A 27368-nucleotide genomic window follows, 5' to 3' on the forward strand; every position below is an offset into this window, starting at 1 on the left:
AGCAGGGTCGGGCCTGGTTACCGAGACCTCTAGGGAAGACCGGGTGCTCTAGGCTTTTTGCCTCCCGCTCCGCCTTCTCCTTTTGGCGCCCGCGGCCTTCGCGGCTATCTCCGCCCCCCGCCCGGTACAGCTGCAAGCCCCACCTCCTCAGGCCCCTCCCACCACAGCAAGCGTCTTATGAGGCGCTCCCCGCCTGCCTGACCGGCCAGGCGCCCTGAAGGAGTCCCTGGAAGGCAGAGGCACACCGGACGCTCCGGGGGCGGCCTGACGGGAAGCAGACGTGGCCGCGGACCCGGGGGCCGCCCGTGCGGCCCGCGAGCCCCTCGACCTGCACCTGGCCGCCCCCACTGCAGCCCAGCCCCGGCGCCACCACCTGTCTGCCGGGCTGGCTCTCCACAGCTCCATACGGAAAAAGCCACCCCTCCGCCGTTTCGCCATGGCCGGGGGCGGGAGCGGGATCGAGGGCCCAGGCCGCTTCCCCGGGCCTGCCGGCCACCTGGGGTGGGATCCTGAGCTCGGACGGTGGCGTGGGGGCAAGGGTGGCGTTGCTGGGTCTAAGGGGCTTTACCAACACAGTGCTGGCTCCCACTGGCTTCGGGCCACCTGCTGTCGGGCAGGAGGGCCGGCCCGGTCTGCGGTTGGGCTTCGCCTAACGCAGCGTGGGCCGGCTACTACTATTGCTCTTGCTGATTCTTCTACTTCTATTTCTGGCCCTCTGCAGGTCAAATATGCTGCCACTATTACTGCTGCTGATGCCACTTCTACTGCTGTTTCTACCACTACTACTACTACTAGGCCAGTGCATGGCAAATACTACTACTATTACCACCACTGCTGCCATTACTACTACTGCTGCTGCTCCTTGTACAGGTGCTGCTGCTACTACTACTACTAATAGCCCAGTGCATGGCAAATATTAACACTACTACTACTGCTGCTGCTTCTACTATTGCTACTACTACTGCTACTACTAGTAGTCCAGTGCATGGCAAATTCTACTACTATTACTACAACAGCTACTGCTGCTAATAGTAATGTTACTACTACTGCTAATGCTAGTAATCTAGTATATGGCAAATACTACTACTATCACTACTAGTGCTGCTGCTGCTACTTCTGCTACTACAACTATCAATACTACTAGCCCAGTGCATGGCAAATATACTACTATTATTGCTGTTCTTGCTATTTCTACTACTATTCCTGGCCCAGTGCAAGTCAAATATGCTGCTCCAATTACTCCTGCTGCTGCCACTTCTACTGCTATTGCTACCACTATTACTACTACTACTAGCCCAATGCATGGCAAATACTACTACTATTACTACTACTCCTGCTATTGTACAAATGCTACTACTACTGCTACTACTAGTAGTCCAGTGCATTGAAAATACTACTACTACTCCTCCTGATGCTGCTACTACTTCTACTACTAGTATCAATACTACTAGCCCTGTGTATGGCAAATCTACTACTACTACTATTATGGCTGCTACTTCTATTATCACTACTGGCCCACTGCAGGACAAATCTGCTGGTACTATTACTGCTGCTGATGCCACTTCTATTGCTGATGCTAACTCTACTACTACTGCTACTACTAGCAGTCCACTGCATGGCAAATCTACTACTACTACTTCAATTGCTGCTACTGCTACTACTACTACTGGCCCTCTGCAGGGAATATATGGTGCTACTACTCCTGCTGCTGCAGCCACTTCTCCTGCTGCTACTACCACTACTATTACTACTAGCCCAGTGCATGGCAAATGCTACTTCTATTACCACGACTGCTGCTACTTCTACTGCTGCTGCTACCTCCGTTCCCCGGCCTAGGCGGGCGGCGGGGCCCTGCCGGGACGGGCGGGCCGCTGGGCTGGCGGTAAGGCCCAAGCGCCCGCTAAGCTGCGCCTCAAGAGGCAGCCCGCGACCCCGCCGGCATCTACTGCCAAACCAGCCTAGAAGGGCCCGATCTCGCCGCGATCGCGGAAGCTAAGCAGGGTCGGGCCTGGTTAGAACTTGGATGGGAGACCTCTAGGGAAGACCGGGTGCTCTAGGCTTTTTGCCTCCCGCTCCGCCTTCTCCTTTTGTCGCCCTCGGTGTTCGCGGCTATCTCCGCCCCCGCCGGGTACAGATGCAAGCCCCACCTCCTCAGGTCCCTCCCAGCACAGCAAGCGTCTGATGGGGCGCTCCCCGCCTGCCTGAGCGGCCAGGCGGCCAGAAGGCGTCCCTGGAAGGCGGAGACACACCAGTCGCTCCGGGGCTGGCCTGACGGAAACCAGACGTGGCCGCGGACCCGGGAGCCGTCCGTGCGGCCCGCGAGCCCCTCGACCTGCACCTGGCCGCCCCCACTGGAGCCCAACCCAGGCGCCGCCACCTGTCTGCCGGGGTGTCTCTCCACAGCTCCATACGGAAAAAGCCGCCCCTCCGCCGTTTCGCCATGGCCGGGGGCGGGAGCGGGATCGAGGGCCCAGGCCGCTTCCCCGGGCCTGCCGGCCACCTGGGGCGGGGTCCTGAGCTCGGACGGTGGCCTGGGGGCGAGGGTGGCGTTGCTGGGTCTTAGGGCCCGTGCCAACTCAATGGTGGCTCCCAGTGGCTTCGGGCCAGCTTCTGTCGGGCAGGAGGGCCGGTCCGGTCTGTGTCTGGGCTGCGCCTGGCGCAGCGTGGGCGGGCAGGTGGGATGCCCAAGGGCCCGCGGTCCCCGGGCACGGAAGCCTCCCGGGCCACTTCCCCGTGAGCGGCCTGCGGGATCTGGGGCGGGGCGCCAAGCGCCGGAAAGTTTGCTGGCTCCCGCCCGCCCTGGGCTGGGTGGTCGCCAGCACCTCCGCCACCCCCAGGTGCCCGAGACCTCCGTTCCGCTGCCTAGGCGGGCGGCCAGGCACTGCCGGGACGGGCGGGCCGCTGGGCTGACGGTAAGGCCCAAGCGCCTGCTAAGCTGCGCCTCAAGAGGCAGCCCGCGACCCCGTTGGCATCTACTGCCGAAGCAGCCTAGAAGGGCCCGATCTCGCCGCGATCGCGGAAGCTAAGCAGGGTTGGGCCTGGTTAGAACTTGGATGGGAGACCTCTAGGGAAGACGGGGTGCTCTAGGCTTTTTGCCTCCCGCTCCGCCTTCTCCTTTGGTCGCTCGCGGCGTGCGGGGCTATCTCCGCCCCCGCCCGGCACAGCTGCAAGCCCCACCTCCTCAGGCCCCTCCCACCACAGCCAGCGTCTGATGGGGCGCTCCCCGACTGCCTGAGCGGCCAGGCGGCCAGAAGGCGTCCCTGGAAGGCAGAGGCACACCAGACGCTCCGGGGGCGGCCTGACGGGAAGCAGACGTGGCCGCGGACCCGGGGGCCGCCCGTGCGGCCCGCGAGCCCCTCGACCTGCACCTGGCCGCCGCCACTGCAGCCCAGCCCCGGCGCCGCCACCTGTCTGCCGGGCTGGCTCTCCACAGCTCCATACGGAAAAAGCCGCCCCTCCGCCGTTTCGCCATGGCCGGGGGCGGGAGCGGGATCGAGGGCCCAGGCCGCTTCCCCGGGCCTGCCGGCCACCTGGGGCGGGGTCCTGAGCTCGGACGGTGGCCTGGGGGCGAGGGTGGCGTTGCTGGGTCTTAGGGGCCGTTCCAACTCAATGGTGGCTCCCAGTGGCTTCGGGCCAGCTTCTGTCGGGCAGGAGGGCCGGTCCGGTCTGCTTCTGAGCTGCGCCTGGCGCAGCGTGGGCGGGCAGGTGGGATGCCCAAGGGCCCGCGGTCCCCGGGCACGGAAGCCTCCCGGGCCACTTCCCCGTGAGCGGCCTGCGGGATCTGGGGCGGGGCGCCAAGCGCCGAAAAGTTTGCTGGCTCCCGCCCGCCCTGGGCTGGGTGGTCGCCAGCACCTCCGCCACCCCCAGGTGCCCGAGACCTCCGTTCCGCTGCCTAGGCGGGCGGCCAGGCACTGCCGGGACGGGCGGGCCGCTGGGCTGACGGTAAGGCCCAAGCGCCTGCTAAGCTGCGCCTCAAGAGGCAGCCCGCGACCCCGCCGGCATCTACTGCCGAAGCAGCCTAGAAGGGCCCGATCTTGCCGCGATCGCGGAAGCTAAGCAGGGTCGGGCCTGGTTACCGAGACCTCTAGGGAAGACCGGGTGCTCTAGGCTTTTTGCCTCCCGCTCCGCCTTCTCCTTTTGGCGCCCGCGGCCTTCGCGGCTATCTCCGCCCCCCGCCCGGTACAGCTGCAAGCCCCACCTCCTCAGGCCCCTCCCACCACAGCAAGCGTCTTATGAGGCGCTCCCCGCCTGCCTGACCGGCCAGGCGCCCTGAAGGAGTCCCTGGAAGGCAGAGGCACACCGGACGCTCCGGGGGCGGCCTGACGGGAAGCAGACGTGGCCGCGGACCCGGGGGCCGCCCGTGCGGCCCGCGAGCCCCTCGACCTGCACCTGGCCGCCCCCACTGCAGCCCAGCCCCGGCGCCACCACCTGTCTGCCGGGCTGGCTCTCCACAGCTCCATACGGAAAAAGCCACCCCTCCGCCGTTTCGCCATGGCCGGGGTCGGGAGCGGGATCGAGGGCCCAGGCCGCTTCCCCGGGCCTGCCGGCCACCTGGGGTGGGATCCTGAGCTCGGACGGTGGCGTGGGGGCAAGGGTGGCGTTGCTGGGTCTAAGGGGCTTTACCAACACAGTGCTGGCTCCCACTGGCTTCGGGCCACCTGCTGTCGGGCAGGAGGGCCGGCCCGGTCTGCGGTTGGGCTTCGCCTAACGCAGCGTGGGCCGGCTACTACTATTGCTCTTGCTGATTCTTCTACTTCTATTTCTGGCCCTCTGCAGGTCAAATATGCTGCCACTATTACTGCTGCTGATGCCACTTCTACTGCTGTTTCTACCACTACTACTACTACTAGGCCAGTGCATGGCAAATACTACTACTATTACCACCACTGCTGCCATTACTACTACTGCTGCTGCTCCTTGTACAGGTGCTGCTGCTACTACTACTACTAATAGCCCAGTGCATGGCAAATATTAACACTACTACTACTGCTGCTGCTTCTACTATTGCTACTACTACTGCTACTACTAGTAGTCCAGTGCATGGCAAATTCTACTACTATTACTACAACAGCTACTGCTGCTAATAGTAATGTTACTACTACTGCTAATGCTAGTAATCTAGTATATGGCAAATACTACTACTATCACTACTAGTGCTGCTGCTGCTACTTCTGCTACTACAACTATCAATACTACTAGCCCAGTGCATGGCAAATATACTACTATTATTGCTGTTCTTGCTATTTCTACTACTATTCCTGGCCCAGTGCAAGTCAAATATGCTGCTCCAATTACTCCTGCTGCTGCCACTTCTACTGCTATTGCTACCACTATTACTACTACTACTAGCCCAATGCATGGCAAATACTACTACTATTACTACTACTCCTGCTATTGTACAAATGCTACTACTACTGCTACTACTAGTAGTCCAGTGCATTGAAAATACTACTACTACTCCTCCTGATGCTGCTACTACTTCTACTACTAGTATCAATACTACTAGCCCTGTGTATGGCAAATCTACTACTACTACTATTATGGCTGCTACTTCTATTATCACTACTGGCCCACTGCAGGACAAATCTGCTGGTACTATTACTGCTGCTGATGCCACTTCTATTGCTGATGCTAACTCTACTACTACTGCTACTACTAGCAGTCCACTGCATGGCAAATCTACTACTACTACTTCAATTGCTGCTACTGCTACTACTACTACTGGCCCTCTGCAGGGAATATATGGTGCTACTACTCCTGCTGCTGCAGCCACTTCTCCTGCTGCTACTACCACTACTATTACTACTAGCCCAGTGCATGGCAAATGCTACTTCTATTACCACGACTGCTGCTACTTCTACTGCTGCTGCTACCTCCGTTCCCCGGCCTAGGCGGGCGGCGGGGCCCTGCCGGGACGGGCGGGCCGCTGGGCTGGCGGTAAGGCCCAAGCGCCCGCTAAGCTGCGCCTCAAGAGGCAGCCCGCGACCCCACCGGCATCTACTGCCAAACCAGCCTAGAAGGGCCCGATCTCGCCGCGATCGCGGAAGCTAAGCAGGGTCGGGCCTGGTTAGAACTTGGATGGGAGACCTCTAGGGAAGACCGGGTGCTCTAGGCTTTTTGCCTCCCGCTCCGCCTTCTCCTTTTGTCGCCCTCGGTGTTCGCGGCTATCTCCGCCCCCGCCGGGTACAGATGCAAGCCCCACCTCCTCAGGTCCCTCCCAGCACAGCCAGCGTCTGATGGGGCGCTCCCCGACTGCCTGAGCGGCCAGGCGGCCAGAAGGCGTCCCTGGAAGGCAGAGGCACACCAGACGCTCCGGGGGCGGCCTGACGGGAAGCAGACGTGGCCGCGGACCCGGGGGCCGCCCGTGCGGCCCGCGAGCCCCTCGACCTGCACCTGGCCGCCGCCACTGCAGCCCAGCCCCGGCGCCGCCACCTGTCTGCCGGGCTGGCTCTCCACAGCTCCATACGGAAAAAGCCGCCCCTCCGCCGTTTCGCCATGGCCGGGGGCGGGAGCGGGATCGAGGGCCCAGGCCGCTTCCCCGGGCCTGCCGGCCACCTGGGGCGGGGTCCTGAGCTCGGACGGTGGCCTGGGGGCGAGGGTGGCGTTGCTGGGTCTTAGGGGCCGTTCCAACTCAATGGTGGCTCCCAGTGGCTTCGGGCCAGCTTCTGTCGGGCAGGAGGGCCGGTCCGGTCTGCTTCTGAGCTGCGCCTGGCGCAGCGTGGGCGGGCAGGTGGGATGCCCAAGGGCCCGCGGTCCCCGGGCACGGAAGCCTCCCGGGCCACTTCCCCGTGAGCGGCCTGCGGGATCTGGGGCGGGGCGCCAAGCGCCGAAAAGTTTGCTGGCTCCCGCCCGCCCTGGGCTGGGTGGTCGCCAGCACCTCCGCCACCCCCAGGTGCCCGAGACCTCCGTTCCGCTGCCTAGGCGGGCGGCCAGGCACTGCCGGGACGGGCGGGCCGCTGGGCTGACGGTAAGGCCCAAGCGCCTGCTAAGCTGCGCCTCAAGAGGCAGCCCGCGACCCCGCCGGCATCTACTGCCGAAGCAGCCTAGAAGGGCCCGATCTTGCCGCGATCGCGGAAGCTAAGCAGGGTCGGGCCTGGTTACCGAGACCTCTAGGGAAGACCGGGTGCTCTAGGCTTTTTGCCTCCCGCTCCGCCTTCTCCTTTTGGCGCCCGCGGCCTTCGCGGCTATCTCCGCCCCCCGCCCGGTACAGCTGCAAGCCCCACCTCCTCAGGCCCCTCCCACCACAGCAAGCGTCTTATGAGGCGCTCCCCGCCTGCCTGACCGGCCAGGCGCCCTGAAGGAGTCCCTGGAAGGCAGAGGCACACCAGACGCTCCGGGGGCGGCCTGACGGGAAGCAGACGTGGCCGCGGACCCGGGGGCCGCCCGTGCGGCCCGCGAGCCCCTCGACCTGCACCTGGCCGCCCCCACTGCAGCCCAGCCCCGGCGCCACCACCTGTCTGCCGGGCTGGCTCTCCACAGCTCCATACGGAAAAAGCCACCCCTCCGCCGTTTCGCCATGGCCGGGGTCGGGAGCGGGATCGAGGGCCCAGGCCGCTTCCCCGGGCCTGCCGGCCACCTGGGGTGGGATCCTGAGCTCGGACGGTGGCGTGGGGGCAAGGGTGGCGTTGCTGGGTCTAAGGGGCTTTACCAACACAGTGCTGGCTCCCACTGGCTTCGGGCCACCTGCTGTCGGGCAGGAGGGCCGGCCCGGTCTGCGGTTGGGCTTCGCCTAACGCAGCGTGGGCCGGCTACTACTATTGCTCTTGCTGATTCTTCTACTTCTATTTCTGGCCCTCTGCAGGTCAAATATGCTGCCACTATTACTGCTGCTGATGCCACTTCTACTGCTGTTTCTACCACTACTACTACTACTAGGCCAGTGCATGGCAAATACTACTACTATTACCACCACTGCTGCCATTACTACTACTGCTGCTGCTCCTTGTACAGGTGCTGCTGCTACTACTACTACTAATAGCCCAGTGCATGGCAAATATTAACACTACTACTACTGCTGCTGCTTCTACTATTGCTACTACTACTGCTACTACTAGTAGTCCAGTGCATGGCAAATTCTACTACTATTACTACAACAGCTACTGCTGCTAATAGTAATGTTACTACTACTGCTAATGCTAGTAATCTAGTATATGGCAAATACTACTACTATCACTACTAGTGCTGCTGCTGCTACTTCTGCTACTACAACTATCAATACTACTAGCCCAGTGCATGGCAAATATACTACTATTATTGCTGTTCTTGCTATTTCTACTACTATTCCTGGCCCAGTGCAAGTCAAATATGCTGCTCCAATTACTCCTGCTGCTGCCACTTCTACTGCTATTGCTACCACTATTACTACTACTACTAGCCCAATGCATGGCAAATACTACTACTATTACTACTACTCCTGCTATTGTACAAATGCTACTACTACTGCTACTACTAGTAGTCCAGTGCATTGAAAATACTACTACTACTCCTCCTGATGCTGCTACTACTTCTACTACTAGTATCAATACTACTAGCCCTGTGTATGGCAAATCTACTACTACTACTATTATGGCTGCTACTTCTATTATCACTACTGGCCCACTGCAGGACAAATCTGCTGGTACTATTACTGCTGCTGATGCCACTTCTATTGCTGATGCTAACTCTACTACTACTGCTACTACTAGCAGTCCACTGCATGGCAAATCTACTACTACTACTTCAATTGCTGCTACTGCTACTACTACTACTGGCCCTCTGCAGGGAATATATGGTGCTACTACTCCTGCTGCTGCAGCCACTTCTCCTGCTGCTACTACCACTACTATTACTACTAGCCCAGTGCATGGCAAATGCTACTTCTATTACCACGACTGCTGCTACTTCTACTGCTGCTGCTACCTCCGTTCCCCGGCCTAGGCGGGCGGCGGGGCCCTGCCGGGACGGGTGGGCCGCTGGGCTGGCGGTAAGGCCCAAGCGCCCGCTAAGCTGCGCCTCAAGAGGCAGCCCGCGACCCCGCCGGCATCTACTGCCAAACCAGCCTAGAAGGGCCCGATCTCGCCGCGATCGCGGAAGCTAAGCAGGGTCGGGCCTGGTTAGAACTTGGATGGGAGACCTCTAGGGAAGACCGGGTGCTCTAGGCTTTTTGCCTCCCGCTCCGCCTTCTCCTTTTGTCGCCCTCGGTGTTCGCGGCTATCTCCGCCCCCGCCGGGTACAGATGCAAGCCCCACCTCCTCAGGTCCCTCCCAGCACAGCAAGCGTCTGATGGGGCGCTCCCCGCCTGCCTGAGCGGCCAGGCGGCCAGAAGGCGTCCCTGGAAGGCGGAGACACACCAGTCGCTCCGGGGCTGGCCTGACGGAAACCAGACGTGGCCGCGGACCCGGGAGCCGTCCGTGCGGCCCGCGAGCCCCTCGACCTGCACCTGGCCGCCCCCACTGGAGCCCAACCCAGGCGCCGCCACCTGTCTGCCGGGGTGTCTCTCCACAGCTCCATACGGAAAAAGCCGCCCCTCCGCCGTTTCGCCATGGCCGGGGGCGGGAGCGGGATCGAGGGCCCAGGCCGCTTCCCCGGGCCTGCCGGCCACCTGGGGCGGGGTCCTGAGCTCGGACGGTGGCCTGGGGGCGAGGGTGGCGTTGCTGGGTCTTAGGGCCCGTGCCAACTCAATGGTGGCTCCCAGTGGCTTCGGGCCAGCTTCTGTCGGGCAGGAGGGCCGGTCCGGTCTGTGTCTGGGCTGCGCCTGGCGCAGCGTGGGCGGGCAGGTGGGATGCCCAAGGGCCCGCGGTCCCCGGGCACGGAAGCCTCCCGGGCCACTTCCCCGTGAGCGGCCTGCGGGATCTGGGGCGGGGCGCCAAGCGCCGGAAAGTTTGCTGGCTCCCGCCCGCCCTGGGCTGGGTGGTCGCCAGCACCTCCGCCACCCCCAGGTGCCCGAGACCTCCGTTCCGCTGCCTAGGCGGGCGGCCAGGCACTGCCGGGACGGGCGGGCCGCTGGGCTGACGGTAAGGCCCAAGCGCCTGCTAAGCTGCGCCTCAAGAGGCAGCCCGCGACCCCGTCGGCATCTACTGCCGAAGCAGCCTAGAAGGGCCCGATCTCGCCGCGATCGCGGAAGCTAAGCAGGGTTGGGCCTGGTTAGAACTTGGATGGGAGACCTCTAGGGAAGACGGGGTGCTCTAGGCTTTTTGCCTCCCGCTCCGCCTTCTCCTTTGGTCGCTCGCGGCGTGCGGGGCTATCTCCGCCCCCGCCCGGCACAGCTGCAAGCCCCACCTCCTCAGGCCCCTCCCACCACAGCCAGCGTCTGATGGGGCGCTCCCCGACTGCCTGAGCGGCCAGGCGGCCAGAAGGCGTCCCTGGAAGGCAGAGGCACACCAGACGCTCCGGGGGCGGCCTGACGGGAAGCAGACGTGGCCGCGGACCCGGGGGCCGCCCGTGCGGCCCGCGAGCCCCTCGACCTGCACCTGGCCGCCGCCACTGCAGCCCAGCCCCGGCGCCGCCACCTGTCTGCCGGGCTGGCTCTCCACAGCTCCATACGGAAAAAGCCGCCCCTCCGCCGTTTCGCCATGGCCGGGGGCGGGAGCGGGATCGAGGGCCCAGGCCGCTTCCCCGGGCCTGCCGGCCACCTGGGGCGGGGTCCTGAGCTCGGACGGTGGCCTGGGGGCGAGGGTGGCGTTGCTGGGTCTTAGGGGCCGTTCCAACTCAATGGTGGCTCCCAGTGGCTTCGGGCCAGCTTCTGTCGGGCAGGAGGGCCGGTCCGGTCTGCTTCTGAGCTGCGCCTGGCGCAGCGTGGGCGGGCAGGTGGGATGCCCAAGGGCCCGCGGTCCCCGGGCACGGAAGCCTCCCGGGCCACTTCCCCGTGAGCGGCCTGCGGGATCTGGGGCGGGGCGCCAAGCGCCGAAAAGTTTGCTGGCTCCCGCCCGCCCTGGGCTGGGTGGTCGCCAGCACCTCCGCCACCCCCAGGTGCCCGAGACCTCCGTTCCGCTGCCTAGGCGGGCGGCCAGGCACTGCCGGGACGGGCGGGCCGCTGGGCTGACGGTAAGGCCCAAGCGCCTGCTAAGCTGCGCCTCAAGAGGCAGCCCGCGACCCCGCCGGCATCTACTGCCGAAGCAGCCTAGAAGGGCCCGATCTTGCCGCGATCGCGGAAGCTAAGCAGGGTCGGGCCTGGTTACCGAGACCTCTAGGGAAGACCGGGTGCTCTAGGCTTTTTGCCTCCCGCTCCGCCTTCTCCTTTTGGCGCCCGCGGCCTTCGCGGCTATCTCCGCCCCCCGCCCGGTACAGCTGCAAGCCCCACCTCCTCAGGCCCCTCCCACCACAGCAAGCGTCTTATGAGGCGCTCCCCGCCTGCCTGACCGGCCAGGCGCCCTGAAGGAGTCCCTGGAAGGCAGAGGCACACCGGACGCTCCGGGGGCGGCCTGACGGGAAGCAGACGTGGCCGCGGACCCGGGGGCCGCCCGTGCGGCCCGCGAGCCCCTCGACCTGCACCTGGCCGCCCCCACTGCAGCCCAGCCCCGGCGCCACCACCTGTCTGCCGGGCTGGCTCTCCACAGCTCCATACGGAAAAAGCCACCCCTCCGCCGTTTCGCCATGGCCGGGGGCGGGAGCGGGATCGAGGGCCCAGGCCGCTTCCCCGGGCCTGCCGGCCACCTGGGGTGGGATCCTGAGCTCGGACGGTGGCGTGGGGGCAAGGGTGGCGTTGCTGGGTCTAAGGGGCTTTACCAACACAGTGCTGGCTCCCACTGGCTTCGGGCCACCTGCTGTCGGGCAGGAGGGCCGGCCCGGTCTGCGGTTGGGCTTCGCCTAACGCAGCGTGGGCCGGCTACTACTATTGCTCTTGCTGATTCTTCTACTTCTATTTCTGGCCCTCTGCAGGTCAAATATGCTGCCACTATTACTGCTGCTGATGCCACTTCTACTGCTGTTTCTACCACTACTACTACTACTAGGCCAGTGCATGGCAAATACTACTACTATTACCACCACTGCTGCCATTACTACTACTGCTGCTGCTCCTTGTACAGGTGCTGCTGCTACTACTACTACTAATAGCCCAGTGCATGGCAAATATTAACACTACTACTACTGCTGCTGCTTCTACTATTGCTACTACTACTGCTACTACTAGTAGTCCAGTGCATGGCAAATTCTACTACTATTACTACAACAGCTACTGCTGCTAATAGTAATGTTACTACTACTGCTAATGCTAGTAATCTAGTATATGGCAAATACTACTACTATCACTACTAGTGCTGCTGCTGCTACTTCTGCTACTACAACTATCAATACTACTAGCCCAGTGCATGGCAAATATACTACTATTATTGCTGTTCTTGCTATTTCTACTACTATTCCTGGCCCAGTGCAAGTCAAATATGCTGCTCCAATTACTCCTGCTGCTGCCACTTCTACTGCTATTGCTACCACTATTACTACTACTACTAGCCCAATGCATGGCAAATACTACTACTATTACTACTACTCCTGCTATTGTACAAATGCTACTACTACTGCTACTACTAGTAGTCCAGTGCATTGAAAATACTACTACTACTCCTCCTGATGCTGCTACTACTTCTACTACTAGTATCAATACTACTAGCCCTGTGTATGGCAAATCTACTACTACTACTATTATGGCTGCTACTTCTATTATCACTACTGGCCCACTGCAGGACAAATCTGCTGGTACTATTACTGCTGCTGATGCCACTTCTATTGCTGATGCTAACTCTACTACTACTGCTACTACTAGCAGTCCACTGCATGGCAAATCTACTACTACTACTTCAATTGCTGCTACTGCTACTACTACTACTGGCCCTCTGCAGGGAATATATGGTGCTACTACTCCTGCTGCTGCAGCCACTTCTCCTGCTGCTACTACCACTACTATTACTACTAGCCCAGTGCATGGCAAATGCTACTTCTATTACCACGACTGCTGCTACTTCTACTGCTGCTGCTACCTCCGTTCCCCGGCCTAGGCGGGCGGCGGGGCCCTGCCGGGACGGGCGGGCCGCTGGGCTGGCGGTAAGGCCCAAGCGCCCGCTAAGCTGCGCCTCAAGAGGCAGCCCGCGACCCCGCCGGCATCTACTGCCAAACCAGCCTAGAAGGGCCCGATCTCGCCGCGATCGCGGAAGCTAAGCAGGGTCGGGCCTGGTTAGAACTTGGATGGGAGACCTCTAGGGAAGACCGGGTGCTCTAGGCTTTTTGCCTCCCGCTCCGCCTTCTCCTTTTGTCGCCCTCGGTGTTCGCGGCTATCTCCGCCCCCGCCGGGTACAGATGCAAGCCCCACCTCCTCAGGTCCCTCCCAGCACAGCAAGCGTCTGATGGGGCGCTCCCCGCCTGCCTGAGCGGCCAGGCGGCCAGAAGGCGTCCCTGGAAGGCGGAGACACACCAGTCGCTCCGGGGCTGGCCTGACGGAAACCAGACGTGGCCGCGGACCCGGGAGCCGTCCGTGCGGCCCGCGAGCCCCTCGACCTGCACCTGGCCGCCCCCACTGGAGCCCAACCCAGGCGCCGCCACCTGTCTGCCGGGGTGTCTCTCCACAGCTCCATACGGAAAAAGCCGCCCCTCCGCCGTTTCGCCATGGCCGGGGGCGGGAGCGGGATCGAGGGCCCAGGCCGCTTCCCCGGGCCTGCCGGCCACCTGGGGCGGGGTCCTGAGCTCGGACGGTGGCCTGGGGGCGAGGGTGGCGTTGCTGGGTCTTAGGGCCCGTGCCAACTCAATGGTGGCTCCCAGTGGCTTCGGGCCAGCTTCTGTCGGGCAGGAGGGCCGGTCCGGTCTGTGTCTGGGCTGCGCCTGGCGCAGCGTGGGTGGGCAGGTGGGATGCCCAAGGGCCCGCGGTCCCCGGGCACGGAAGCCTCCCGGGCCACTTCCCCGTGAGCGGCCTGCGGGATCTGGGGCGGGGCGCCAAGCGCCGGAAAGTTTGCTGGCTCCCGCCCGCCCTGGGCTGGGTGGTCGCCAGCACCTCCGCCACCCCCAGGTGCCCGAGACCTCCGTTCCGCTGCCTAGGCGGGCGGCCAGGCACTGCCGGGACGGGCGGGCCGCTGGGCTGACGGTAAGGCCCAAGTGCCTGCTAAGCTGCGCCTCAAGAGGCAGCCCGCGACCCCATTGGCATCTACTGCCGAAGCAGCCTAGAAGGGCCCGATCTCGCCGCGATCGCGGAAGCTAAGCAGGGTCGGGCCTGGTTAGAACTTGGATGGGAGACCTCTAGGGAAGACGGGGTGCTCTAGGCTTTTTGCCTCCCGCTCCGCCTTCTCCTTTTGTCGCTCGCGGCGTGCGGGGCTATCTCCGCCCCCGCCCGGCACAGCTGCAAGCCCCACCTCCTCAGGCCCCTCCCACCACAGCCAGCGTCTGATGGGGCGCTCCCCGACTGCCTGAGCGGCCAGGCGGCCAGAAGGCGTCCCTGGAAGGCAGAGGCACACCAGACGCTCCGGGGGCGGCCTGACGGGAAGCAGACGTGGCCGCGGACCCGGGGGCCGCCCGTGCGGCCTGCGAGCCCCTCGACCTGCACCTGGCCGCCGCCACTGCAGCCCAGCCCTGGCGCCGCCACCTGTCTGCCGGGCTGGCTCTCCACAGCTCCATACGGAAAAAGCCACCCCTCCGCCGTTTCGCCATGGCCGGGGGCGGGAGCGGGATCGAGGGCCCAGGCCGCTTCCCCGGGCCTGCCGGCCACCTGGGGTGGGATCCTGAGCTCGGACGGTGGCGTGGGGGCAAGGGTGGCGTTGCTGGGTCTAAGGGGCTTTACCAACACAATGCTGGCTCCCACTGGCTTCGGGCCACCTGCTGTCGGGCAGGAGGGCCGGCCCGGTCTGCGGTTGGGCTTCGCCTAACGCAGCGTGGGCCGGCTACTACTATTGCTCTTGCTGATTCTTCTACTTCTATTTCTGGCCCTCTGCAGGTCAAATATGCTGCCACTATTACTGCTGCTGATGCCACTTCTACTGCTGTTTCTACCACTACTACTACTACTAGGCCAGTGCATGGCAAATACTACTACTATTACCACCACTGCTGCCATTACTACTACTGCTGCTGCTCCTTGTACAGGTGCTGCTGCTACTACTACTACTAATAGCCCAGTGCATGGCAAATATTAACACTACTACTACTGCTGCTGCTTCTACTATTGCTACTACTACTGCTACTACTAGTAGTCCAGTGCATGGCAAATTCTACTACTATTACTACAACAGCTACTGCTGCTAATAGTAATGTTACTACTACTGCTAATGCTAGTAATCTAGTATATGGCAAATACTACTACTATCACTACTAGTGCTGCTGCTGCTACTTCTGCTACTACAACTATCAATACTACTAGCCCAGTGCATGGCAAATATACTACTATTATTGCTGTTCTTGCTATTTCTACTACTATTCCTGGCCCAGTGCAAGTCAAATATGCTGCTCCAATTACTCCTGCTGCTGCCACTTCTACTGCTATTGCTACCACTATTACTACTACTACTAGCCCAATGCATGGCAAATACTACTACTATTACTACTACTCCTGCTATTGTACAAATGCTACTACTACTGCTACTACTAGTAGTCCAGTGCATTGAAAATACTACTACTACTCCTCCTGATGCTGCTACTACTTCTACTACTAGTATCAATACTACTAGCCCTGTGTATGGCAAATCTACTACTACTACTATTATGGCTGCTACTTCTATTATCACTACTGGCCCACTGCAGGACTAATCTGCTGGTACTATTACTGCTGCTGATGCCACTTCTATTGCTGATGCTAACTCTACTACTACTGCTACTACTAGCAGTCCACTGCATGGCAAATCTACTACTACTACTTCAATTGCTGCTACTGCTACTACTACTACTGGCCCTCTGCAGGGAATATATGGTGCTACTACTCCTGCTGCTGCAGCCACTTCTCCTGCTGCTACTACCACTACTATTACTACTAGCCCAGTGCATGGCAAATGCTACTTCTATTACCACGACTGCTGCTACTTCTACTGCTGCTGCTACCTCCGTTCCCCGGCCTAGGCGGGCGGCGGGGCCCTGCCGGGACGGGCGGGCCGCTGGGCTGGCGGTAAGGCCCAAGCGCCCGCTAAGCTGCGCCTCAAGAGGCAGCCCGCGACCCCGCCGGCATCTACTGCCAAACCAGCCTAGAAGGGCCCGATCTCGCCGCGATCGCGGAAGCTAAGCAGGGTCGGGCCTGGTTAGAACTTGGATGGGAGACCTCTAGGGAAGACCGGGTGCTCTAGGCTTTTTGCCTCCCGCTCCGCCTTCTCCTTTTGTCGCCCTCGGTGTTCGCGGCTATCTCCGCCCCCGCCGGGTACAGATGCAAGCCCCACCTCCTCAGGTCCCTCCCAGCACAGCAAGCGTCTGATGGGGCGCTCCCCGCCTGCCTGAGCGGCCAGGCGGCCAGAAGGCGTCCCTGGAAGGCGGAGACACACCAGTCGCTCCGGGGCTGGCCTGACGGAAACCAGACGTGGCCGCGGACCCGGGAGCCGTCCGTGCGGCCCGCGAGCCCCTCGACCTGCACCTGGCCGCCCCCACTGGAGCCCAACCCAGGCGCCGCCACCTGTCTGCCGGGGTGTCTCTCCACAGCTCCATACGGAAAAAGCCGCCCCTCCGCCGTTTCGCCATGGCCGGGGGCGGGAGCGGGATCGAGGGCCCAGGCCGCTTCCCCGGGCCTGCCGGCCACCTGGGGCGGGGTCCTGAGCTCGGACGGTGGCCTGGGGGCGAGGGTGGCGTTGCTGGGTCTTAGGGCCCGTGCCAACTCAATGGTGGCTCCCAGTGGCTTCGGGCCAGCTTCTGTCGGGCAGGAGGGCCGGTCCGGTCTGTGTCTGGGCTGCGCCTGGCGCAGCGTGGGCGGGCAGGTGGGATGCCCAAGGGCCCGCGGTCCCCGGGCACGGAAGCCTCCCGGGCCACTTCCCCGTGAGCGGCCTGCGGGATCTGGGGCGGGGCGCCAAGCGCCGGAAAGTTTGCTGGCTCCCGCCCGCCCTGGGCTGGGTGGTCGCCAGCACCTCCGCCACCCCCAGGTGCCCGAGACCTCCGTTCCGCTGCCTAGGCGGGCGGCCAGGCACTGCCGGGACGGGCGGGCCGCTGGGCTGACGGTAAGGCCCAAGCGCCTGCTAAGCTGCGCCTCAAGAGGCAGCCCGCGACCCCGTCGGCATCTACTGCCGAAGCAGCCTAGAAGGGCCCGATCTCGCCGCGATCGCGGAAGCTAAGCAGGGTCGGGCCTGGTTAGAACTTGGATGGGAGACCTCTAGGGAAGACGGGGTGCTCTAGGCTTTTTGCCTCCCGCTCCGCCTTCTCCTTTTGTCGCTCGCGGCGTGCGGGGCTATCTCCGCCCCCGCCCGGCACAGCTGCAAGCCCCACCTCCTCAGGCCCCTCCCACCACAGCCAGCGTCTGATGGGGCGCTCCCCGACTGCCTGAGCGGCCAGGCGCCCTGAAGGCGTCCCTGGAAGGCAGAGGCACACCAGACGCTCCGGGGGCGGCCTGACGGGAAGCAGACGTGGCCGCGGACCCGGGGGCCGCCCGTGCGGCCCGCGAGCCCCTCGACCTGCACCTGGCCGCCGCCACTGCAGCCCAGCCCTGGCGCCGCCACCTGTCTGCCGGGCTGGCTCTCCACAGCTCCATACGGAAAAAGCCACCCCTCCGCCGTTTCGCCATGGCCGGGGGCGGGAGCGGGATCGAGGGCCCAGGCCGCTTCCCCGGGCCTGCCGGCCACCTGGGGTGGGATCCTGAGCTCGGACGGTGGCGTGGGGGCAAGGGTGGCGTTGCTGGGTCTAAGGGGCTTTACCAACACAATGCTGGCTCCCACTGGCTTCGGGCCACCTGCTGTCGGGCAGGAGGGCCGGCCCGGTCTGCGGTTGGGCTTCGCCTAACGCAGCGTGGGCCGGCTACTACTATTGCTCTTGCTGATTCTTCTACTTCTATTTCTGGCCCTCTGCAGGTCAAATATGCTGCCACTATTACTGCTGCTGATGCCACTTCTACTGCTGTTTCTACCACTACTACTACTACTAGGCCAGTGCATGGCAAATACTACTACTATTACCACCACTGCTGCCATTACTACTACTGCTGCTGCTCCTTGTACAGGTGCTGCTGCTACTACTACTACTAATAGCCCAGTGCATGGCAAATATTAACACTACTACTACTGCTGCTGCTTCTACTATTGCTACTACTACTGCTACTACTAGTAGTCCAGTGCATGGCAAATTCTACTACTATTACTACAACAGCTACTGCTGCTAATAGTAATGTTACTACTACTGCTAATGCTAGTAATCTAGTATATGGCAAATACTACTACTATCACTACTAGTGCTGCTGCTGCTACTTCTGCTACTACAACTATCAATACTACTAGCCCAGTGCATGGCAAATATACTACTATTATTGCTGTTCTTGCTATTTCTACTACTATTCCTGGCCCAGTGCAAGTCAAATATGCTGCTCCAATTACTCCTGCTGCTGCCACTTCTACTGCTATTGCTACCACTATTACTACTACTACTAGCCCAATGCATGGCAAATACTACTACTATTACTACTACTCCTGCTATTGTACAAATGCTACTACTACTGCTACTACTAGTAGTCCAGTGCATTGAAAATACTACTACTACTCCTCCTGATGCTGCTACTACTTCTACTACTAGTATCAATACTACTAGCCCTGTGTATGGCAAATCTACTACTACTACTATTATGGCTGCTACTTCTATTATCACTACTGGCCCACTGCAGGACTAATCTGCTGGTACTATTACTGCTGCTGATGCCACTTCTATTGCTGATGCTAACTCTACTACTACTGCTACTACTAGCAGTCCACTGCATGGCAAATCTACTACTACTACTTCAATTGCTGCTACTGCTACTACTACTACTGGCCCTCTGCAGGGAATATATGGTGCTACTACTCCTGCTGCTGCAGCCACTTCTCCTGCTGCTACTACCACTACTATTACTACTAGCCCAGTGCATGGCAAATGCTACTTCTATTACCACGACTGCTGCTACTTCTACTGCTGCTGCTACCTCCGTTCCCCGGCCTAGGCGGGCGGCGGGGCCCTGCCGGGACGGGCGGGCCGCTGGGCTGGCGGTAAGGCCCAAGCGCCCGCTAAGCTGCGCCTCAAGAGGCAGCCCGTGACCCCGCCGGCATCTACTGCCAAACCAGCCTAGAAGGGCCCGATCTCGCCGCGATCGCGGAAGCTAAGCAGGGTTGGGCCTGGTTAGAACTTGGATGGGAGACCTCTAGGGAAGACGGGGTGCTCTAGGCTTTTTGCCTCCCGCTCCGCCTTCTCCTTTTGTCGCCCTCGGTGTTCGCGGCTATCTCCGCCCCCGCCGGGTACAGATGCAAGCCCCACCTCCTCAGGTCCCTCCCAGCACAGCAAGCGTCTGATGGGGCGCTCCCCGCCTGCCTGAGCGGCCAGGCGGCCAGAAGGCGTCCCTGGAAGGCAGAGGCACACCAGACGCTCCGGGGGCGGCCTGACGGGAAGCAGACGTGGCCGCGGACCCGGGGGCCGCCCGTGCGGCCCGCGAGCCCCTCGACCTGCACCTGGCCGCCGCCACTGCAGCCCAGCCCTGGCGCCGCCACCTGTCTGCCGGGCTGGCTCTCCACAGCTCCATACGGAAAAAGCCACCCCTCCGCCGTTTCGCCATGGCCGGGGGCGGGAGCGGGATCGAGGGCCCAGGCCGCTTCCCCGGGCCTGCCGGCCACCTGGGGTGGGATCCTGAGCTCGGACGGTGGCGTGGGGGCAAGGGTGGCGTTGCTGGGTCTAAGGGGCTTTACCAACACAGTGCTGGCTCCCACTGGCTTCGGGCCACCTGCTGTCGGGCAGGAGGGCCGGCCCGGTCTGCGGTTGGGCTTCGCCTAACGCAGCGTGGGCCGGCTACTACTATTGCTCTTGCTGATTCTTCTACTTCTATTTCTGGCCCTCTGCAGGTCAAATATGCTGCCACTATTACTGCTGCTGATGCCACTTCTACTGCTGTTTCTACCACTACTACTACTACTAGGCCAGTGCATGGCAAATACTACTACTATTACCACCACTGCTGCCATTACTACTACTGCTGCTGCTCCTTGTACAGGTGCTGCTGCTACTACTACTACTAATAGCCCAGTGCATGGCAAATATTAACACTACTACTACTGCTGCTGCTTCTACTATTGCTACTACTACTGCTACTACTAGTAGTCCAGTGCATGGCAAATTCTACTACTATTACTACAACAGCTACTGCTGCTAATAGTAATGTTACTACTACTGCTAATGCTAGTAATCTAGTATATGGCAAATACTACTACTATCACTACTAGTGCTGCTGCTGCTACTTCTGCTACTACAACTATCAATACTACTAGCCCAGTGCATGGCAAATATACTACTATTATTGCTGTTCTTGCTATTTCTACTACTATTCCTGGCCCAGTGCAAGTCAAATATGCTGCTCCAATTACTCCTGCTGCTGCCACTTCTACTGCTATTGCTACCACTATTACTACTACTACTAGCCCAATGCATGGCAAATACTACTACTATTACTACTACTCCTGCTATTGTACAAATGCTACTACTACTGCTACTACTAGTAGTCCAGTGCATTGAAAATACTACTACTACTCCTCCTGATGCTGCTACTACTTCTACTACTAGTATCAATACTACTAGCCCTGTGTATGGCAAATCTACTACTACTACTATTATGGCTGCTACTTCTATTATCACTACTGGCCCACTGCAGGACAAATCTGCTGGTACTATTACTGCTGCTGATGCCACTTCTATTGCTGATGCTAACTCTACTACTACTGCTACTACTAGCAGTCCACTGCATGGCAAATCTACTACTACTACTTCAATTGCTGCTACTGCTACTACTACTACTGGCCCTCTGCAGGGAATATATGGTGCTACTACTCCTGCTGCTGCAGCCACTTCTCCTGCTGCTACTACCACTACTATTACTACTAGCCCAGTGCATGGCAAATGCTACTTCTATTACCACGACTGCTGCTACTTCTACTGCTGCTGCTACCTCCGTTCCCCGGCCTAGGCGGGCGGCGGGGCCCTGCCGGGACGGGCGGGCCGCTGGGCTGGCGGTAAGGCCCAAGCGCCCGCTAAGCTGCGCCTCAAGAGGCAGCCCGCGACCCCGCCGGCATCTACTGCCAAACCAGCCTAGAAGGGCCCGATCTCGCCGCGATCGCGGAAGCTAAGCAGGGTCGGGCCTGGTTAGAACTTGGATGGGAGACCTCTAGGGAAGACCGGGTGCTCTAGGCTTTTTGCCTCCCGCTCCGCCTTCTCCTTTTGTCGCCCTCGGTGTTCGCGGCTATCTCCACCCCCGCCGGGTACAGATGCAAGCCCCACCTCCTCAGGTCCCTCCCAGCACAGCAAGCGTCTGATGGGGCGCTCCCCGCCTGCCTGAGCGGCCAGGCGGCCAGAAGGCGTCCCTGGAAGGCGGAGACACACCAGTCGCTCCGGGGCTGGCCTGACGGAAACCAGACGTGGCCGCGGACCCGGGAGCCGTCCGTGCGGCCCGCGAGCCCCTCGACCTGCACCTGGCCGCCCCCACTGGAGCCCAACCCAGGCGCCGCCACCTGTCTGCCGGGGTGTCTCTCCACAGCTCCATACGGAAAAAGCCGCCCCTCCGCCGTTTCGCCATGGCCGGGGGCGGGAGCGGGATCGAGGGCCCAGGCCGCTTCCCCGGGCCTGCCGGCCACCTGGGGCGGGGTCCTGAGCTCGGACGGTGGCCTGGGGGCGAGGGTGGCGTTGCTGGGTCTTAGGGCCCGTGCCAACTCAATGGTGGCTCCCAGTGGCTTCGGGCCAGCTTCTGTCGGGCAGGAGGGCCGGTCCGGTCTGTGTCTGGGCTGCGCCTGGCGCAGCGTGGGCGGGCAGGTGGGATGCCCAAGGGCCCGCGGTCCCCGGGCCCGGAAGCCTCCCGGGCCACTTCCCCGTGAGCGGCCTGCGGGATCTGGGGCGGGGCGCCAAGCGCCGGAAAGTTTGCTGGCTCCCGCCCGCCCTGGGCTGGGTGGTCGCCAGCACCTCCGCCACCCCCAGGTGCCCGAGACCTCCGTTCCGCTGCCTAGGCGGGCGGCCAGGCACTGCCGGGACGGGCGGGCCGCTGGGCTGACGGTAAGGCCCAAGCGCCTGCTAAGCTGCGCCTCAAGAGGCAGCCCGCGACCCCGTCGGCATCTACTGCCGAAGCAGCCTAGAAGGGCCCGATCTCGCCGCGATCGCGGAAGCTAAGCAGGGTCGGGCCTGGTTAGAACTTGGATGGGAGACCTCTAGGGAAGACGGGGTGCTCTAGGCTTTTTGCCTCCCGCTCCGCCTTCTCCTTTTGTCGCTCGCGGCGTGCGGGGCTATCTCCGCCCCCGCCCGGCACAGCTGCAAGCCCCACCTCCTCAGGCCCCTCCCACCACAGCCAGCGTCTGATGGGGCGCTCCCCGACTGCCTGAGCGGCCAGGCGGCCAGAAGGCGTCCCTGGAAGGCAGAGGCACACCAGACGCTCCGGGGGCGGCCTGACGGGAAGCAGACGTGGCCGCGGACCCGGGGGCCGCCCGTGCGGCCCGCGAGCCCCTCGACCTGCACCTGGCTGCCGCCACTGCAGCCCAGCCCTGGCGCCGCCACCTGTCTGCCGGGCTGGCTCTCCACAGCTCCATACGGAAAAAGCCACCCCTCCGCCGTTTCGCCATGGCCGGGGGCGGGAGCGGGATCGAGGGCCCAGGCCGCTTCCCCGGGCCTGCCGGCCACCTGGGGTGGGATCCTGAGCTCGGACGGTGGCGTGGGGGCAAGGGTGGCGTTGCTGGGTCTAAGGGGCTTTACCAACACAGTGCTGGCTCCCACTGGCTTCGGGCCACCTGCTGTCGGGCAGGAGGGCCGGCCCGGTCTGCGGTTGGGCTTCGCCTAACGCAGCGTGGGCCGGCTACTACTATTGCTCTTGCTGATTCTTCTACTTCTATTTCTGGCCCTCTGCAGGTCAAATATGCTGCCACTATTACTGCTGCTGATGCCACTTCTACTGCTGTTTCTACCACTACTACTACTACTAGGCCAGTGCATGGCAAATACTACTACTATTACCACCACTGCTGCCATTACTACTACTGCTGCTGCTCCTTGTACAGGTGCTGCTGCTACTACTACTACTAATAGCCCAGTGCATGGCAAATATTAACACTACTACTACTGCTGCTGCTTCTACTATTGCTACTACTACTGCTACTACTAGTAGTCCAGTGCATGGCAAATTCTACTACTATTACTACAACAGCTACTGCTGCTAATAGTAATGTTACTACTACTGCTAATGCTAGTAATCTAGTATATGGCAAATACTACTACTATCACTACTAGTGCTGCTGCTGCTACTTCTGCTACTACAACTATCAATACTACTAGCCCAGTGCATGGCAAATATACTACTATTATTGCTGTTCTTGCTATTTCTACTACTATTCCTGGCCCAGTGCAAGTCAAATATGCTGCTCCAATTACTCCTGCTGCTGCCACTTCTACTGCTATTGCTACCACTATTACTACTACTACTAGCCCAATGCATGGCAAATACTACTACTATTACTACTACTCCTGCTATTGTACAAATGCTACTACTACTGCTACTACTAGTAGTCCAGTGCATTGAAAATACTACTACTACTCCTCCTGATGCTGCTACTACTTCTACTACTAGTATCAATACTACTAGCCCTGTGTATGGCAAATCTACTACTACTACTATTATGGCTGCTACTTCTATTATCACTACTGGCCCACTGCAGGACAAATCTGCTGGTACTATTACTGCTGCTGATGCCACTTCTATTGCTGATGCTAACTCTACTACTACTGCTACTACTAGCAGTCCACTGCATGGCAAATCTACTACTACTACTTCAATTGCTGCTACTGCTACTACTACTACTGGCCCTCTGCAGGGAATATATGGTGCTACTACTCCTGCTGCTGCAGCCACTTCTCCTGCTGCTACTACCACTACTATTACTACTAGCCCAGTGCATGGCAAATGCTACTTCTATTACCACGACTGCTGCTACTTCTACTGCTGCTGCTACCTCCGTTCCCCGGCCTAGGCGGGCGGCGGGGCCCTGCCGGGACGGGCGGGCCGCTGGGCTGGCGGTAAGGCCCAAGCGCCCGCTAAGCTGCGCCTCAAGAGGCAGCCCGCGACCCCGCCAGCATCTACTGCCAAACCAGCCTAGAAGGGCCCGATCTCGCCGCGATCGCGGAAGCTAAGCAGGGTCGGGCCTGGTTAGAACTTGGATGGGAGACCTCTAGGGAAGACCGGGTGCTCTAGGCTTTTTGCCTCCCGCTCCGCCTTCTCCTTTTGTCGCCCTCGGTGTTCGCGGCTATCTCCGCCCCCGCCGGGTACAGATGCAAGCCCCACCTCCTCAGGTCCCTCCCAGCACAGCAAGCGTCTGATGGGGCGCTCCCCGCCTGCCTGAGCGGCCAGGCGGCCAGAAGGCGTCCCTGGAAGGCGGAGACACACCAGTCGCTCCGGGGCTGGCCTGACGGAAACCAGACGTGGCCGCGGACCCGGGAGCCGTCCGTGCGGCCCGCGAGCCCCTCGACCTGCACCTGGCCGCCCCCACTGGAGCCCAACCCAGGCGCCGCCACCTGTCTGCCGGGGTGTCTCTCCACAGCTCCATACGGAAAAAGCCGCCCCTCCGCCGTTTCGCCATGGCCGGGGGCGGGAGCGGGATCGAGGGCCCAGGCCGCTTCCCCGGGCCTGCCGGCCACCTGGGGCGGGGTCCTGAGCTCGGACGGTGGCCTGGGGGCGAGGGTGGCGTTGCTGGGTCTTAGGGCCCGTGCCAACTCAATGGTGGCTCCCAGTGGCTTCGGGCCAGCTTCTGTCGGGCAGGAGGGCCGGTCCGGTCTGTGTCTGGGCTGCGCCTGGCGCAGCGTGGGCGGGCAGGTGGGATGCCCAAGGGCCCGCGGTCCCCGGGCACGGAAGCCTCCCGGGCCACTTCCCCGTGAGCGGCCTGCGGGATCTGGGGCGGGGCGCCAAGCGCCGGAAAGTTTGCTGGCTCCCGCCCGCCCTGGGCTGGGTGGTCGCCAGCACCTCCGCCACCCCCAGGTGCCCGAGACCTCCGTTCCGCTGCCTAGGCGGGCGGCCAGGCACTGCCGGGACGGGCGGGCCGCTGGGCTGACGGTAAGGCCCAAGCGCCTGCTAAGCTGCGCCTCAAGAGGCAGCCCGCGACCCCGTCGGCATCTACTGCCGAAGCAGCCTAGAAGGGCCCGATCTCGCCGCGATCGCGGAAGCTAAGCAGGGTCGGGCCTGGTTAGAACTTGGATGGGAGACCTCTAGGGAAGACGGGGTGCTCTAGGCTTTTTGCCTCCCGCTCCGCCTTCTCCTTTTGTCGCTCGCGGCGTGCGGGGCTATCTCCGCCCCCGCCCGGCACAGCTGCAAGCCCCACCTCCTCAGGCCCCTCCCACCACAGCCAGCGTCTGATGGGGCGCTCCCCGACTGCCTGAGCGGCCAGGCGCCCTGAAGGCGTCCCTGGAAGGCAGAGGCACACCAGACGCTCCGGGGGCGGCCTGACGGGAAGCAGACGTGGCCGCGGACCCGGGGGCCGCCCGTGCGGCCCGCGAGCCCCTCGACCTGCACCTGGCCGCCGCCACTGCAGCCCAGCCCTGGCGCCGCCACCTGTCTGCCGGGCTGGCTCTCCACAGCTCCATACGGAAAAAGCCACCCCTCCGCCGTTTCGCCATGGCCGGGGGCGGGAGCGGGATCGAGGGCCCAGGCCGCTTCCCCGGGCCTGCCGGCCACCTGGGGTGGGATCCTGAGCTCGGACGGTGGCGTGGGGGCAAGGGTGGCGTTGCTGGGTCTAAGGGGCTTTACCAACACAATGCTGGCTCCCACTGGCTTCGGGCCACCTGCTGTCGGGCAGGAGGGCCGGCCCGGTCTGCGGTTGGGCTTCGCCTAACGCAGCGTGGGCCGGCTACTACTATTGCTCTTGCTGATTCTTCTACTTCTATTTCTGGCCCTCTGCAGGTCAAATATGCTGCCACTATTACTGCTGCTGATGCCACTTCTACTGCTGTTTCTACCACTACTACTACTACTAGGCCAGTGCATGGCAAATACTACTACTATTACCACCACTGCTGCCATTACTACTACTGCTGCTGCTCCTTGTACAGGTGCTGCTGCTACTACTACTACTAATAGCCCAGTGCATGGCAAATATTAACACTACTACTACTGCTGCTGCTTCTACTATTGCTACTACTACTGCTACTACTAGTAGTCCAGTGCATGGCAAATTCTACTACTATTACTACAACAGCTACTGCTGCTAATAGTAATGTTACTACTACTGCTAATGCTAGTAATCTAGTATATGGCAAATACTACTACTATCACTACTAGTGCTGCTGCTGCTACTTCTGCTACTACAACTATCAATACTACTAGCCCAGTGCATGGCAAATATACTACTATTATTGCTGTTCTTGCTATTTCTACTACTATTCCTGGCCCAGTGCAAGTCAAATATGCTGCTCCAATTACTCCTGCTGCTGCCACTTCTACTGCTATTGCTACCACTATTACTACTACTACTAGCCCAATGCATGGCAAATACTACTACTATTACTACTACTCCTGCTATTGTACAAATGCTACTACTACTGCTACTACTAGTAGTCCAGTGCATTGAAAATACTACTACTACTCCTCCTGATGCTGCTACTACTTCTACTACTAGTATCAATACTACTAGCCCTGTGTATGGCAAATCTACTACTACTACTATTATGGCTGCTACTTCTATTATCACTACTGGCCCACTGCAGGACTAATCTGCTGGTACTATTACTGCTGCTGATGCCACTTCTATTGCTGATGCTAACTCTACTACTACTGCTACTACTAGCAGTCCACTGCATGGCAAATCTACTACTACTACTTCAATTGCTGCTACTGCTACTACTACTACTGGCCCTCTGCAGGGAATATATGGTGCTACTACTCCTGCTGCTGCAGCCACTTCTCCTGCTGCTACTACCACTACTATTACTACTAGCCCAGTGCATGGCAAATGCTACTTCTATTACCACGACTGCTGCTACTTCTACTGCTGCTGCTACCTCCGTTCCCCGGCCTAGGCGGGCGGCGGGGCCCTGCCGGGACGGGCGGGCCGCTGGGCTGGCGGTAAGGCCCAAGCGCCCGCTAAGCTGCGCCTCAAGAGGCAGCCCGTGACCCCGCCGGCATCTACTGCCAAACCAGCCTAGAAGGGCCCGATCTCGCCGCGATCGCGGAAGCTAAGCAGGGTCGGGCCTGGTTAGAACTTGGATGGGAGACCTCTAGGGAAGACCGGGTGCTCTAGGCTTTTTGCCTCCCGCTCCGCCTTCTCCTTTTGTCG

Source organism: Stenella coeruleoalba (assembly GCF_951394435.1).
Source record: "Stenella coeruleoalba genome assembly, chromosome: 12".
Taxonomy (NCBI): domain Eukaryota; kingdom Metazoa; phylum Chordata; class Mammalia; order Artiodactyla; family Delphinidae; genus Stenella; species Stenella coeruleoalba.